This window comes from Sorghum bicolor, chromosome 1 (genome assembly GCF_000003195.3).
Source record: "Sorghum bicolor cultivar BTx623 chromosome 1, Sorghum_bicolor_NCBIv3, whole genome shotgun sequence".
Classification (NCBI taxonomy): Eukaryota; Viridiplantae; Streptophyta; class Magnoliopsida; order Poales; family Poaceae; genus Sorghum; species Sorghum bicolor.
Genome location: NC_012870.2, coordinates 11,689,497 through 11,705,409, shown reverse-complemented (window position 1 = coordinate 11,705,409; position 15,913 = coordinate 11,689,497).

The following is a 15,913-nucleotide window of genomic DNA, read 5'->3' as shown; positions in this document are numbered from 1 at the left end:
TATTCTCTTTATATCATATCAACCTAGGCCTTGTTTAGTTCACACCAAAAACCAAAAACTTTTCAAGATTTCTCATCACATCGAATCTTGTGGCATATGTATGGAGCATTAAATATAGATGAAAATAAAAACTAATTACACAGTTTATCCGTAAATCATGAGACGAATCTTTTAAGTCTAGTTACTCCATAATTAGACAATGTTTGTCAAATAAAAACAAAAGTACTATAGTGTCGTTTTCCCAAAAAATTTTGGAACTAAACAAGGTCTAGATTGATCATAAGAAACAACTACGACCACCGAAAAGAGAGTTTTTTAAAAGGCGGCAAGAACCTTGCCAGATTTTTATTAGATGAGAAAAAAAGAAAAACAAGGTTTACAAAGAAAAACACAGGCTAAAGGCCACAACTAACATGGCACTGAAGCTAACCAACCAACTGCAAACTACTAGCAAAATTGGAAAAACAACCGGAGCTATCTACTCTAAACTCACAAAAAAGGGCCTGAAAGACACCCTGGTCCATAGATACAAGAATGAAAATCCCCTCAAAACTCAACTAAAACTAACCGTCTTGACCATTTGATCAATTTTCCAACTAGTTTTGTTCTATGTCCTTTGCCCAGGAGTGCAACTTGTCTTGGTTGCAAGGCCGTGTTCTGAAAAGTTCTTCTATTTCTTTTCTTCAAATATTCCACCAAAAATAGATCATAATACCGTCAAAAGCTTTTCTCTAGCTAACTTCAATCTTAGAGTGGCGCAAATTTTCTCTGGCTAACTTCAATCTTATAGTGGCATTTGCGCCAGTGTTTTATGTAGGGATTTGTTTTGTGCGACTGAATCGAGTACTGAAAGACCAAGCCATTGCTTCAAGATAGACCAAACTTGATTTGAGAAGAAGCAATCTTTGCATAAGTGTGTCGGAGTCTACGGTTCGCATCCATAGAACTTGCAAATTGGGTCGCGCGGCCAATGTCGTTTCAGCAAGTTGTTGACGGTAAGAATCTTCTTATGTAACAAAGTCTAGGCAGAAAATCTACATTTGGGTTCCGCCTTCGCCTTCCAAATTGGCATAAGTTTCAATTTACTGAAGATGGTGTAAGCGCTCTTAGCTGTATATTCTCTATCTGACATCCAACGCCAGTAGATACTATCTTCTCTGTTATCAACCAATTGAATTTGACCGATGACTTCCCACAACGACACATCTTAATTTATTTCTTGTGGAGTTAGTAATGGGGTGATGTGAGATATCCAATTGTTAACCTATAAGGCCTTTTATACCGTAATATTTTTCCTTTTCTCTTTTTTGAACAATGTCGGCGCAATATTCTTGGGAGTACGCCCATCGACCCAAGATGATGTCACGAATAGTTCCTTATCTCTGTTGTTACAAGGAAGATTGAATTTATTCTAAGGACTTCCCCTTTGTTTCCATCTTAGCCACAGCCAGTGCAACCACATCGCCCTTGCAAAAGCGTTCTAGGTCCAGTACCTCTAAGCCACCTTTCTCATTAGGTCTTTAGGTTGGTAGGTCGTCGGCACGGAGTGACCCCCATAGACCCTATTTGGAGTTTTTCCCCTCCAAAGGAAACTCTGTCTTAGGCGGTCAATTCTCTTTATTAGCCACTTGTATTCCTCTAAGCTGAGAGCATGGTTTTGACAAGAGTCTCTCTTCTGGCTATGGACAAGAACCAACCTTTCCTCGAGGGAGCCTAGCTCCTATATTGTCGATCAGAGGTTGCCAGAAGAGAGTTTTTAGAGCGAGAAACTTAGTTCTTTCAACAAAGAGTGAGAAACTTAGGAGTTAAGTGTTCGGCTTCAAGACATGATAGGACTAAGTTCTAAAAGGGCCCAAAACACCAAAAGCATATCAAAATATCAGCTAAAGCATCAGATCAAAATCCACCAAAAGAGGATATGAAATAAAAAAGGAAGTATTGAATTCAAGAGTGGTAGAGATAGAAACACGGAACTGAAAGTTCAATTCAGCCATGACGAATTCACCTATACATCTCAGGTTTAGCCTTCTCCTAGTATCTCCCACGTCAAATCAAAATTCAATGGTGGAGCTTGTGTAGCACGTCGTTTCATCAGCTCAGTGCTATTAACTACAATCGATTGCTTTGTTAGTTTATATTACATGCCATACTTTAACTATAACCCCCCCCCCCCCCCCCACCACCCACCCACACACACACAAGACACGCTAGAGCCTTTTTGCCAACCGAAATGACACTAGAAAAGGTACTCCATAAGATGAGCTGAGTCGGCGCCATTTTAGGAGGGGTCAGAGTTCTGTCAAACTGACTCTTAGATTCTGCCAAATTAGAGGTTAGATATTCGAGAGGAAAGTACCTTGGTACCTTAAGGTTTTTTTCACCTTTTTCTATTTTTAAGTAACTAATTGAAAAATAAAGAGAGTATTTTGATAATTGAGATGTGCCATAACTACTGACTTCGACTCGACACTCCTCCCTATAGAGGCTAGTTCATGACTCATGACTCATGAGCAACACGATTACATTGACGTGGTACATAACTAACATGAAAATTCACAAAATTTTCTGCTATAATCTTCTTTAAATTATGCACCAAACCGCCAACCAAAGAGGATGTTTGGTTAGGGATGTTAAAATTTAACAAGTACTATAACATTTCCGTTTTAATACATATGTCTAAACATTCGATGCGATGGAAGTTAAAAAAAATCCGAAGAAACCAAACAGGGCCAAAGTCAGTCTGAATTCATCGCCATGCACCGCCCAAACCACCTGCTGCGCGTCAGTTTTCAAACACAGATCGTGTATGCCCAGGGACACAGCCGCTTTCACCCTCTCCAAACACGCCAAGATTTCTCCATCTGCGAAGGACTGCTGGCGAAGCACAGACGCCCTGAAGCTGACTGAAGTAGTGTATACTGCTGCTTTTGTGTAAAAAACTAAAATGTAGTGTATGTAGCGCTTCTCATCGGATTTTTTTTTTCCTGAGCAGATCTCATCGGACCTATATGTGTGGTGGATCTCAGCCCTTGGGCCTCGGCCTAAGATCTAAAGCCCATAAAAGTCAAGGGATGAAGGGCCCAGGAAAGAAAGACGCAGTGCAGCCCAACCTTGAGCTTGGCCTGTCTCCAGGTCTGCACCAGCTCGCCGTCGTTGTCGTTTTGGCTGAGGCCATCTATCCCACTACGAACTGCCTCACTGTCACAAGAACTGCACTCATTTTCCCAGTGACACGTTGTAGTTTATCCGCCAGTGGCATGCACGTCCATTCGTTAAAGTTTCCGCACTCAAGCTAGTGCAGATGTGATGTCCAGGAGAGATCGGCAGATCGAGCTGAAGGTGTCACCGAAAGAACTGGTCTGCCCTACACTGCACTGCACTGCACTTCCAATGGCCAGGACTTGCAGGGCCTTGCATTGCTGCCATTTGCTGAGCTGCAGTGTTGCTTCTTTGTCCCTATCACGGCACAAACAAAAAGACTGGGGCCTTGTTTAGTTCACCCAAAAACCAAAATCTTTTCAAGATTTTCCGTCACATTGAATCTTACGCCACATGCATGGAGTATTAAATATAGACGAAAATAAAAACTAATTGCACAGTTAACCTGTAAATCCCGAGATGAATCTTTTAAGCCTAGTTACTCCATAATTTGATAATGTTTGTCAAATAAAAACGAAAGTGCTACCGTTCCGAAAACTTTTCAGTTTTCGGAACTAAACAAGGCCCGGGTCTTAGTGCTCCATGCACTAGTGTTTTCCTTTGTTGTTGAGCAGGTCATCACTGGGTTTATTATTTATTTACGCGCCAATGCAACTTCTTCAGTAAGACGTCACCAAAACAACTCATGGTGTGTTTTAGTGTTTATTTAGCCGTGAAGCCTTCATTTCCTGATTTCTTTTGTGTGGTCGCCTTATATATGTTTGGACCGAACGGTATCTTCTGGAACCAGATATAAAATTTCCACGTTGTGCAGACCTTTTCTTCCCTTCCTTCCCGGTGCTGAAACTGAAAGTGAAATTTGCTGAACAGGACCTGCAGTTATCCGGTGCAATCCCCCCACTACTAATCTACGCACCTTACCGACAACCAATTATTGTCCTTTCTAATCTGCACTCAAGATTCAAGATCAACAGTACAAATTGCTAATCTTTCCCATGGTTCATGAGCTGTTTGAAGATACTTTTGCCCTACGGGGCTGAAGCTTTTTTTTTTTTTTTGCCCTACAAATTGGCATACGAGGTCAAATCTTACTCTCATATGGGAATCTCATTAAATCTCGTTCTCACATAGGAATAGAGTGAAATGAAACTAAAAATAATAAATTTTCATAGCTTCACCTATCACTTGTGGCCCCCGGCGTGTGTGGATACTGAATTTGCCCTAACGTGAAGGACCCCGACGCCGGTCGCCGGGCCAGGACGGGCGGGCACAACCACCACGGCGCTGGCAAGCAAGATAATAGGAGCACATTGGCTTGACCGCCGACGCGGGCAGCCACGGTCCGAGGCTCACACGAGCATGGCCATGGGGATGGGGGTGCATGTGACAATCGTGCATTTTTCTTACCAACTACTCAGCACCCATTTTAACTGAATGGAAGACTCGAATTATGTTCTAGATCCTAACTGCTTATATTTTTTCGGATGATTTATGTTCCAAATAAACCACATAGAGAAATGCTTTACCACTGCATTTTGGTGATCTGTGTGCCAAATCAGAAATTGTGCATTTGGGGTCATTTGTGCCGACACACATTTGGGGTGATCTGTGCTTGTTCGGCTGGAACAGAAATTGTTAGCTGACCGGCTATTTTCAGTTATTTTCTAACTTTATTCCATTCTCTTCATTATAAGTCTTTTGCCTTTTTTTAGAGTTTAAGGACCTCAGCATGATCCGAAGGCACTCGCGGTGCTGAACAGCCTGCTGCTCATGCAGGAAGGCTGCAGGAAGGCGAGCCACGTGTCCGACATGGCAACCAGTTCGGAGAAGAAAACCTAGGCTGCTCAAGGATGCTGCCCCAAGCGTGCCGTGCACAAGGAAGAAGAAATAGGGCCTTGTTTAGTTACGAAAAGTGAAAAGTTTTCGGCATTGTAGCAATTTCGTTTGTTTGTGACAAATATTATTCAATCATGGACTAACTAGGATCAAAAGATTCGTCTCGTGATTTAAGCCAAACTGTATAATTATTTTTTGTTTTCGTCTATATTTAATTTTCATGCATGTACCACAAGATTCGATGTGACGGGGAATCTTGAAAACTTTTTAATTTTCAGGGTGAACTAAACAAGGCCTAGAGTTTTGTTTATCAAAAAGTTTTGCAAAATCTTTTAGATTCCTCGTCACATCGAATTTTACGTTACATGTATGAAGTATTAAATATAGATTAAAAAATAAATAATTGTATAGTTGACTGTAATTTGCGAGACAGATATTTTAAGCCTAGTTAGACCATGATTACACAATATTTATTAAATACAAACGAAAGTGATACAGTGTCTATTTTGTCAAATACAAGGCCTAGGAAGAGGAGGGAAAAAGAGTATTAGAGTCATTTCAATCTTTGGTCTACCATTATGAGCTAGTTTACCGAACAGTCTATCAGAACAGTTTCATCTCTACCAGTACAGTCTCACCTCTACTAGTAGAGTCGGTCATATAGAGCTAATAAAGGAAAAAAAACGCGTTTTTTCAATATGCCAAATGGGTCTTAATTAATTATCGCTTGTGATCTGTTTTCATTAAGCTACACCTATCTTTGAAGGAGATGATAATGATACCTAGTCTGTCCTTCATCAATTTTTATTAATGCAATTCCTGATTCCCCTTTCATTCTGGAAAAAAAAAAGGAAAAAGAATGGAAAAGCTGCACGAGCGGCACAAAATGCAGCCACGCGCCAAGCTGCGAAGTTGCAATGGACCCAAAAGTCGCTCCCGATTCCGGAACAAACACCTCCCCGGCAACGCAATGTATGGATCCATCATCCATCACCGCTTTCGCGAGGTTCCTCCGAAACGTGGACGGCTTCAGATTCAGAAGCCGCGGTTGAAACGCGAGGGCGATCGACATGACGCAGCAGCTCGGTACCCACGTACTGCTGCGGTATTTTCCGCCCGGCCGGCGTCCAACAAGTTTGGTTGAGGAACCTCGCACCGGCTTTTCCAGGCGTGATCTGGTCACCGGCTCACCGTCGGCAAATGTTCCTCACGACCTCGACGTACCTCAACCGGCCAACCGTACCGTGATGTATTCCATAGACTCTTGCAGGCAGTGGTGGCCAAACCAATCGCCCATTCGTCGCAGGACGGGTCACAAGTTTCTGCTGAGATTTTCCTGTGGAAACAGCTAGAACCTTTCCGCTGAGAATTTCAGTGACAGGAACAGACCAGAGGGATCAGGGAATAATAAGAGAGCAAAGGAAGATGGCATAAAGTGCAACGCGAGTATTCACATGTCTAGTGGAATAAATACTTCGAATGATCGTATTGTATCGCCTCGCTGCTATACAAGTACTGTACAGGTACAGCTCTGCTACGACTGCATTGACAAAATTTGAGATATTTGCGGTGGCGTTCTATGAACGCGATATTTGTCGAAAGCATTTTGTGCGCTCAAAAGGTGGGGAAACAAATAAAAGGAGCAAATAAGTGTACCTGATGTTTTCCCTTTTGTTTTAGATGTGACAAAAAGCAACAGAGAAAAGAGGCAGCAGATTTAGTACACTCGAGTTTTACTTTTTTGCTGCCCTCCAAAGTTGTCCCTCGATCAACATCAAGATAAATGCTCCCTGTACGTGTCTTGTGCCTCGCCGTCGCAGCTCGTTTTTGACAAATGATGCGCTGCCGTGCTGTGCTGTTCTGCGCGAGTGCCTGACTGACTCACAACTGGACAAATGATCGCAAGCATGCACATTGCAGCATGCGAAGTACTCTTAGCAGGTTAAACCATAATACGTACACCACAGAAAGGCAAGGCATAGATTAATGTTAAATGGCTTGGGCATCGTTTGTTTGTGGCAAATATTATCTAATCATAGACTAACTAGGATCAAAAAAATTCGTTTTGCGATTTACCGTTAAACTGTGCAATTAGTTTTTATTTTCGTCTAAATTTAATACTTCATGCATGTGCCGAAAGATTCGATGTGACAGAGAATCTTGAAAAGTTTTTGGTTTTTAGATGAACTAAACAAGACCTTAGTACTAGTAGGATGATATATAGACAGCTGAAATCATGGGGAAGTTAGGGGCCGTTTGGTGTGGCTTCGGCTTAGCTGTTTAGGGCCTTCTATCCTCCCGCTTGAAGATATTCTAAGACTTGCGATTTCACCTTTTTTTCCGCTACGATTATGAGGGGGCGCAAGTGCAGGTTCCATCTTAGTCATTCTTAAGTTTAATTTGCCAGCCCCACGAGAACGCTTATTTTTATAGAATAATGAGGAATGCTTGTAGCCTGCCTGGTAGTAAAGCAAACACACCTTAAGGGCTTGTTTGCACTATGACTAGTTAGCGTCATCTACTATTCTAGGTGTCTCATTTTGAATACTTTAAGTTGTGTTTAGTTGGAGGGACTAGGTGGAATAGAATGTGATAATCCATCTCTAAAGGTGTTGGGTTGGGAGACTGAGCAGGATGAAGTCACCCCCACAGGAAATATTCACTGAGATTCGAGGATGACCATGCCCCTAGAAAAAGCACGGACCAACTCATCCCTGTGTCATGGGTGTGTTCATCTATTAGGCTTTGTTTGGATGTTGTCAGATTCACCTCAATCCACATGTGTTGGAGTGGTTTGGGGTAGAATTTAGTTCAAGTTCCACTCCAATCCACCCCAACACATGTGGAATGATGTGAATCCGACTACATCAAAACAAGGCGTTATTGGGTGATGGTGGCGGGGGCACGGAGCCTCGCAGTTTGAAGATGGTAGCCACGGTGGGCAGAGCTTTGCGGTTGGACGACCCGAACAACCTCGTCAAGCGAAGCAGGAGGCTATGGAGACAGCTATGTCAAGCGGAGACATAGTTAACGAACTGATAGGTAGTATCATACTACTAGTTAGCAGGTCAGATCGACGACAAGTGGCTCACCAAATCAGGTGGACTACACTGCTTCCCCGTAGGCTATGTGGTGGTGAGGGCTCCATCTCCAGCGAGGGCCGCAAGCTTTATATGAGGTGGTCATGGGGGTGCCTTCAGAGCATAGGGATGCAACAACCATGGTCTGGTCTCTAGAGTGGCGCAACTAGGGCTCCCTGCGCAGTTGGCCCGCCTAGACGCTGGCGCGCCTCGTCCTATTGCTAGCTAGCCTCAACGCCAATCTCCCTAATTCAGGCCTTGTTTAGTTCAAAAAAATTTATAAAATTTTTTAAATTCGTCGTCACATCGAATCTTGCGACATATGTATGGAGCATTAAATTTAGATAAAAGAAATAACTAATTGCACGGGTTACCTGTAATTTGCGAGACAAATCTTTTGAGCATAGTTAGTTTGTGATTGAACAATATTTATCAAATACAAACGAAATAGCTAAAGTATCGATTTTGTAAAAAAAAAATTGGAACTAAACAAGCCCTCAATAGCGATTTTATGCTCTAGTGGCAGAGGGGGAAGAAATGAGTAAACATATTTGTTAACAGGAGCTAAACGGGGACTTGTTTCTTTTTCCCATCCCTTCTACAAAAGCAAGGACCATTCCATGTCCTCAACCAAACGATGCTTGTCTGGTAAACAATGTCCGGTAAGGCTAGACTCCATCCAAACAGGTCCTGATAAAGTGCCTGCATGTCACGTGTCAAGCAAGTGCCTGGCTAGTAAAAAAAACAAAAAGACTTTGCGTTCGGATAATTAACCGTCATTTCATTCGCACCTGTTGTTGGGTGACCGATGTTGAGAAACTTGACATTTCCTTGCGTCGACTCACGTCACGATGGAGTCGGTTGATTGAGCGCGTGGCTCAGAATTCTCTTTACCTGACCTGCACTGCACGTACGCCGCACGGCATGGCCCTGTACCAAAACCGACTCGCGAGGGCTCAGAGTCGCTGCCCGTTATGTCACGAGACCCGCGTGATTGAGACGGGACGGACTTGGAACGGGTAGACAAGTCACAACCTCCATCCGTCTACACTTAGACTAGTCTCAATATAATTTCGTCAAAATTTTATGAATCAAATATATTGATTTGGTATTATTTTAATAAAGTGAGAGATGATAAAAATTTAAGGAAGCATAGAGATAAAATTCTTCTACACCGTTTCTAAAATAAGATGGGTTGTAAACTGGAACATAAAACTCTCTATTAAAACTGGTCTTATAAGGTCAATCTTAATGGATACTGTCAGTTTCACATACCAACACGTCATCAAAATTGAAATAAAACAATCTATGAAATAACTAGGCTCAAAAGATTTGTCTTATAAATTATAAATAAATTGTTTAACTAGTTTTTCTTTATCTATATTTTATAATACTATAGTTAGATTTAATGTGACGATGAATTTTGAAAAAAAAATAGATTTTAATTGTAACTTGACAAGGCCTCAGTCGAGAATCGCCCAGAGAGGCCAGAGGTTGCTTGCAGTTGCCGCAGAATCGTCTCGCTACGCGGCCAGCAGCTCCCACCCAGTCCAGAGAAGATCTCGTGATAATAATAATAATAATAATAATACTGAGTATAAGTACGGGTGGTATGTAGTACGATTAGTTAGCACATCGAATATTGAACATCGTCCTCGTTATTCGTCAACATACTCCACGAACCCCTGATTCTCTGTCGAAATCCACATTATTTTAGAGGATCGCGAAGCATATTAGTACTTCCCTGTATGTCAACCTGCCATCGTGTCTTTCAGATAAAGAGAACCACACAACTGCCCAAGATCTTGTTCGGCTTTCACGCGCAAGCATCCATGTGACGGCCCGGCTTAAAAAAAAACTGCATTGACTTCCTTTCACCACTTTCAGGAGTTTTCTTTTTTAGAGTTCCATTCCACAACATGCATTGCTTAAAATGTAAAAATAATAAGAAGAACATACCCACTAAACGCAATTGCATCTGTGCTGTGTGGTTGTATGCTAGTCACTTTATCCCAAATTATAAGTTACTAGCAAATATGCCCGTGCTTTGCAACGGGAGGAAAACATCAAATGGCCATAAAAAGTGATGATATAATGTTACATATCTATTTATATTTACCTTTTATATAAAATTTAAAGTTGTACAAAGATAGTGGAAGCATCCTTAAGCATAAATTTAGGTAAATTAGTAAATCAATAAGATATGTAGGAATGGTGCGAAAACTTTTACCATAAATCAAGCATCACATTAAATAGGCCACCATAAAATTTTCATAATAATTAGAGTAAGATAACTACAATTTCAATTTTACACTAAAAAGCATAGGCAAACATCTTCAGCAAAAAAAATGTACTAAAATTTGTGATATTTTTTGTTTACTGCGTGGATCTACATATGTGGAGCTGAATAAAATTTATTTTGTAATTTTTAAATTTTTGTATGAATTACTATGCATTTATCAATTTTCAACCGATCAATTTTACACTAAAAAGCATAGGCAAGCAACTCCAACAAAAAAATATACTAAAATTTGTGATATTTTTTGTTTACTGCATGTATCTACGTATGTGGAGCTGAACAAAATTTGTTTTATTGGTATTCAACTTTTTTTTCTAGCTCAAACAAGTTCAGATAATACAGCAAACTATCTAGTTAACTTTATGCCTTCAGATGATATTAACACTTTATAGACAATGTCTAGCAACAATTTATGATATCTGAACTTCTGAAGAACTATGTGCCATTGTAAGTAAAAAATTCAGATAGTGCAGTAACTATTCAAAGAACTTGGTACCATTCAAGTCGGATAGTGTCATTATAATAGGTAAAAAGAATCAGTAATGGCAATGCTGTTACTTCACAGAAATCAATCTCCCTAGGAGAACTTTGCAAAGCACAGTGATAAATTCATACTTGCGCTCTTCTCCAAGATCGAGATACAGAAAACTTCCATATAGACAGATACAAAACAGAAACAATTCTTCCCCAATATACAGTTCTTCACCAAAGTCAGCAAGAACATCAGAAAAAAACAGGAGCAACTTCTCCCAATCCACACTTCTTCCCATCCCAATCTTGTTTTCCCCTTCTCCCAACTCAACATCTCCATCTACAGTACCTTTGGGCGCAGTGGGCAGCAATTCAAAGGCTCCTCTCTCACCCCCAACACCGTCTCATTCGTCCCGAACCTCTCTTCGCTGCTAGACCCAAGCTCTTGCATTAGGAGGATATATCTTTCTCTAACGACTCCGACTTCGAGTGCTTTCCTTCTCCGTTTTTGAAGGCATTGCGCCGGTATCCCTCGGGAGGGCCTGTGTCGCTCCCCTAGAGTAGGAAAATGTCTCGACTGCCTGTGTCGGATTGGAAGGTTATAGAGCTTGAGCTGTTGAGGCCCGCCGGCCGCGATTCATCGTCCTCTTTTACCGCCTCATATTTCATCGCCTCTTTTGCTTGCTTCTCTCGGGGCCCTACTCATCGTGTCGCGGTGTCGCCCGTCTTTACTCATCTCCCCTACACGGAGATGCAGCCTGCTTGTGTCATTGCATCGTCGAGAGGTACATTTTGAGCGTCAGCATTTTTTTTCTTAATTTTGTGATGAGATACAGAAACCGATTGGGCTTGGACCAGTTGACGAATCACCCAGAGGTTGCTTGCAGTTGCAGCAGAATCATCTCGCTATGCGACCAGGTTGCTGCCACCGGGTGAAAGAGAAGATTTCGTGGATAATAATTATTATTTTAGAGGATCGTCATCCTCGTTATTCGTTCACATACTCCACGGACCCTGCCTGATTCTCTGTCAAATCCAGATTATTTTAGAGGATCACGAAGTATATTAGATTATTATTAGTACTTGCATGTATGTCCTGCTTTCACGCGCAAGCATGTGACGGCCCGGCTTAAAAAAACTGTGTTGACTTTTTCAACACGAAAGTTTTTATTTCTAAATTTCAGGAGTTTATTTTTCGCTTAAGGTAAAAATAACGAGAACACACCCAGTAAACGCAATTGCTTGTGTGATATGGTTTTGTTATCCAATTGTTCAGGTGTGAATTTTTTGTAATTTGACACTTTTTTGAAACTTTTTTCACAAAAAGATCCCTGGCGAAACAATTTTCAAAAATAGATCGTTTTTCGGCGTCTTGTAACAGTACGCCGAGGGTCCGCGGGTCGGCGTTGTGTCAGTTGACGCCAAGGTAGTGCCACGTCATCGACGACCATGGTCGTCGGATACACGTGGCCGGAGCCTCGGCGTTAACTAAGCTGACGCCGAGCCACAGACCTCGGCGTGCTGTATTAGGCCGCGCGGGGCTGGACGGCCCATTTTGGCCTGGCGGCTCAAACAGCTCGGCGTGCTGCCCTTTATCGTCGAGCCCCAGACCTCGCCGTTGAGTCGGGTGACGCCGAGGTCTAGGCTATACAGACCCGCGCGCGGCCTTCTTCCTCCTCCTTCCATTCAGTCTTGGCTCTTCCCAACTCTCTCTCTCTCTCCTTACCCCGCCGCCCCCTCAAACCCTAGCCACTAGGGAGTGGCTAGGGGCCCAAATCAGCCCCTTGAAGTTGCTCCCGAGGTAATACTCCTTCCCCTCTTCTATTCTATCCGTTTAGATTTTGCTGTATTGCTTGTTTTCGTTGGAAACCTAGGATGAAGGTGGTGGGTATTCATTTGGTCATGTATGTTCCTTGTATGAGTTTGATTGAAATGTACATGCTTTGGTGTTGTGGAGAACGTTAATTAGTATGTTGTTATGTTCAAACCTTAATTGGTATGGCTTATAGCGTAGTGTTAGGGTTTCTTAGTTTTTGATATTTGTTTTTAATGAAGTAGATATTTATATGATGATATATATATATGACAATATTTCGATGTGTGATGGTTGTAGATGGATAAATTAGTGAGGTTGCATCATGGAGGTCGTGTTGTTAGGACAAGAGATGATAGTGTCAAATTTGAGAAAATGAGTGAGCAATTGTTGATTTTTGGTGAATCGCCCACATTGACCCAATTGTTAGAGGAAGTGAAAGTAAAGTTAGGTTGGAATGATGTGGATTTTATTCAGATTCAAGGCGTGATAGATGTTGGGTCGGCAAATGGTCCATGTATCAAGCGGTTGTTGCCAATATCAAGTGAGTTAGAATGGAATCATTACAAAGCGGTTGTTTTGGCCTCTGAAGTGCGTTCTTTGGATTTAGTTGTTAGCAAGGACTCATTGGATAAAAGGCATTTCACAAATGACATGAAGCAAATCATGAATGACATATTCCATGAAAAATCCACCACTACAACAAGATCCCAATGGATAAAAGGGAAGAGGGGAAGGAGTAGTACCTTAGGAAACAGTTAAAAGCCTCGATCCGACACCTCTATGCCCGGTTTTAGGATTTAGGGTTCGTGGAAAGAGAGAAAAGAGGATGGGCACAAAGAAAGAATGAAGGTAGAAGAAGGGGCCTTGGCTCGGGCTGATAAGCCCCAGAGCTCGGAGTCGAGTCGTGTGACGCCGAGCTACGTGGCTCGGCGATAAAGGGCAACACGCCGAGGTATGTGGGCCGCCAAGCTAAACTGGGCCGGTCCGTAATACAGCAGACCTCGGCGCTTGATGACTTGACGCCGAGGTCTGTGGCTCGTGTTAGGTCATTTAACGCCGAGGTCCGGCCACGTGTTTTCGACGACCATGGTCGTTGATGACGTGGCACTACCTCGGCGTTCTCTGACACGACGTCGAGCCATATACCTCGGCGTACTGTATGAGGACGCCAAAAAACGGTCTATTTTTGAAAATTGTTTCGCCAGAGGTCTAATTGTAAAAATTATTTCAAAAAAGAGCCAAATTTCAAAAAATTCACTGTTCAGGTCCAAAAAAAAAATCTTTTAAAAGGCTATTGTATGGGATTTCGCATGTACTACGCGCTTGTATTGGCTTATCTTCTAGTTTTTGCATTTCCAGTGAGACCACAAAGGCCTTGTTCCCAAAAAAATTACAAAATTTTTTAGATTTTCCGTCACGTCGAATCTTGTGGCACATGCATAGAACATTAAATATAAATAAAAGAAATAACTAATTGCACAGTTTACCTATAATTTGCGAGACAAATCTTTTGAGTCTAGTTAGTCTATGATTAGACAATATTTGTCAAATACAAATGAAAATGTACAGTGTCCATTTTGCAATAATTTTTAGAACTAAACAAGGCCAAAGAAGAAGATTGGTGGGCCTTGGGAGCTGAAGAAGCATGGTGAGTATACTGTTAAATCGGCATATAGGAAATTAATTTCACCCCAAGTCTCCCAGGATGGGGCGTTAGGTGATGTTTCTTGGAAAAGAATTTGGAGGCTGCAAGTGCCACCAAAAGTAAAAGTCTTTTGGTGGAGAGTCCTACGTGAATTCATCCCAACAAAGGATAATGTTCTCCAGCGAAGGCACATTGAACCATTGGGTTTCCGTGACATTTGTGGGGCTGATAGAGAATCTATCAAGCATACGCTGTTAGAATGCACGATTGCCCGAATATTTTGGCAAGAGATGAGGATTTTGTCAGGTGCCAAGCTGCCACACTACACCCTCATACTTGGGCAAGTGACCTACTACAACCAGGCTTATCTTCGGATCATGACCGTGCTGTATTTTGCATAGGCATGTATGCCTTGTGGCTTCAGAGGAACAAGCACTGACACGGTGCTTATCGACTGCCGGTGAAGGAAATAGTGCAATGGACTATTGATACTGTGCACGACCTATACCTATTGAATAATGCGCTGAAGCCGAAGGGTGCCGCTGTCATTAGAAAATGGAGTGCGCCACCTGACGGCTAGATCGATTGTAATACTGATGAAGCATTCTACATGGACGAAGGATAGGGAGCAACTGGGGTGGTTCTCAGGGACCATGCCGACACTTTTAGAAGAGGAAGGGCGCAGTGGTACCAGCACAGGCTCAATGCTCTATCGATGGAAGTTGATGCATGTCGGAATGGCTTGGCCTTGGCTGGGGAGATGAATTTTCGCCGAGTGCAGGTTGAGACAGATAGCCAAGAACTGGTGAAACTCTGGGAGATGGGTGCGCTTCAGAGATCCTGCATTTCACCGATCATTTGAGAAATAAGAGAGCTGAGTGTTATTTTCCTTGACTTTTCTCTGGTGTATATCATAGAGTTTGTAATTCAGTAGCTCATACTCTAGCAAAGCAAGTCTCAGAGGGCAACATGATGGGTGAGTGGCAATTAGCCCCATCTTGTATTGCTGACCTGTTGACTGAAGATTGTAATCATGTTTCCCCCTAATTAATTGAAGTATCAAGTCACAAAAATGTTTAAACGTGTGTCATGACGTTGTTGTATGCTATTTTTTAATGCTCCTATTAATGCTTTTAAAAATCTCACCGACATATTTTAAGATTGATGAAGTTAATAGGAGTACATAGTGACAAACTAATTTGAACCCAAGTAGGTCTTTAGGTTAGGATGATAGAGCTCTTGAGTGATGGTATTTGAGATGAAATCTTCATTTCAACAATATTTGTTTGTACATTAGTATAAAGTAGCCGTCAAGTAGCTTTGAAGTTACATTTCTTTACAACATAACTCATGATTACATTTGGAATCACGATAAAGCCAACGTTGTTACTCCCTCCGTCCTAAATTGTAAGACATTTCAAGAACCTTAGAGTGTCAAACATCTTAAGTTTGACCAAAATTATAAAAAGAATCACAACTAATTATGACATCAAATAGATATATTATGAAATATAATTAATGAAGAACCTCATGATATTTAGTTCGTATTATAAATAATATTATCTTATCATATAAATTTAGTTAAGCTTGAGATGTTTTGACTCTCC